Here is a 1,693-nt window from a genome sequence, read left to right on the forward strand (position 1 = left end):
CATACCTGGTGCAAATTCTACTTGGTCACGAGGTATTATTATTATTATTATTATTATTTTTACGAAAAAAGCAGCAACTCTTTAGTGATTGTGGAACCAACTACAAGGTGGCTACGTGTGAGCATCTGGCATGTGTCCTAATTGGCACTGAGAACCTGGAAACACTTGGTTTGGGCTCAGAGGCAGAATGGAAGGAGGACAGGACAGCCAGCATGGCCCACACTCGGAGAAGCAGTGGGCGGCCTCCCAGGCTCACATTTCTGAGTCTGCGTACATTCCGTTGATTAAATAGTCCACCTGGTGTAGTCCTTCTTCCTGTAGCTCTCCTAGGCTTGCAAGGCAAACAAAACCAGGATGGTGATGAAGAGAGTCACTCCGAGAACAAGCAGCGCCAGGAGGAAGCTCAGGGACAGAGCCAGGGGCCTGGCGGTGACCACCAGGTCCTGACCTTGGGTGCTGAGCTGATTCAGGCCTGTGGCTGGCATCTTGGTATCTGCTGAGCTCCCGAGGGTGGACCCAGCAGGAGTAGTACCCAGTATGGCTTCCATCCCCACCCACTCTGGGGTCGGGGTCCTAATTGGCCCCGTGGCCACCTGGGCAGACAGTGTAAGGTCTGGCTGTGTCTGTGTTGTGGGGGATGTGGCCACCGCTGTGGGGGTTGGGCTGGCATAAGGCACTGGTGCTGTGCTGGCAATTGGCTCCTTTGCTTGTGCCTTGGTTGTGGCTGCCTGTGTCACAGACACTGAAGCCACAGGGGGGACAGAGGTGGACATGGAGGTTGTTTCTGAAAGGATAGGTGTGGACCTAGCTGCCGTGTTGACCACAGGCTAGTCCGTGGGTGCCTGGGGGGTGGGACCTTGTGCAGATGTGTTAGGTACCTGGGAGCTTGTGGGCATGAGGTGTGCTGTGGAGTTACCCACTGTGGTCCTGGGTGGGCTGGGCATGCCATGTGCACTTCGCATGGCTGCAGCCACACTCTCAGCCCTAGGTGCTGCCCTTGTCACCGCTGTTGTTCCTGGCACTGTGCTGCTCCCTGGCACTGTGCTGCTCCCTAGCATGTGTGCGTAGTGTGCTGAGAGATGAATGCCTGGAGGCCACCACGGGCAGAGTTTGTGAGGCAGATGTGGGGACGGATGATGCAGGGCCCGCAGAGGTTCTGGAGGCCATGAGGTCAGTCACAGCCACCTCTGTCCTGTTCATTGTCTCTGCTGTGATTTTGGTAGAGTTAGGGTTGGCTACCTGAGTCCCTGTGGTTACCGTGTCAGTGGACTGTATCAGCGTGGTTTTTCTTTCAGGCATTTTATTCCCAGCCAGTCTGGTAGCCGTTTCCCTTGATGTGCTGTTCCTGACAGAAGGACTCCATGTGTCTGTTGTTAGGGACCAAGTGCCCTGAAGAATTTGATGCTGCCTGGCATTCAGAGAAGGCCAAGCAGGAGACCCAGACAAGCACAAGGACTGGCCACATCTTGTAGGCAAGGCGGGAGTGAGGCTGGGCGGTCCTGGCGGCTACCTGCCCCTGGCTTCTCAGGCTGCTCATGATTCCTTGCTGTTTGGCTGAGGGGTCAGGGGCAGCTGCTCAGGGCGTGTTCCAGACTGGGCCATCTTCCCCCTTGGAGTGCTGTGAGCTTAGTACCGTGTGAGGTCTGGCTTTGCAGGTGGTGTAAGCAGCTCTGGGGGGCACTCCCAGGCCTGG

General features: G+C 56.3%; 1 pseudogene; it reads right to left on the reverse strand.

The window, feature by feature from the left end:
• Nucleotides 1-252: 252 nt before the first annotated feature.
• LOC122150233 lies at nucleotides 253-1,465 on the reverse strand (annotated as a pseudogene).
• Nucleotides 1,466-1,693: the final 228 nt, after the last annotated feature.

The sequence above is a fragment of the Orycteropus afer genome, unplaced genomic scaffold (assembly GCF_000298275.1).
Source record: "Orycteropus afer afer isolate SDZICR_OR568_19922 unplaced genomic scaffold, OryAfe1.0 scaffold00108, whole genome shotgun sequence".
Lineage (NCBI taxonomy): Eukaryota > Metazoa > Chordata > Mammalia > Tubulidentata > Orycteropodidae > Orycteropus > Orycteropus afer.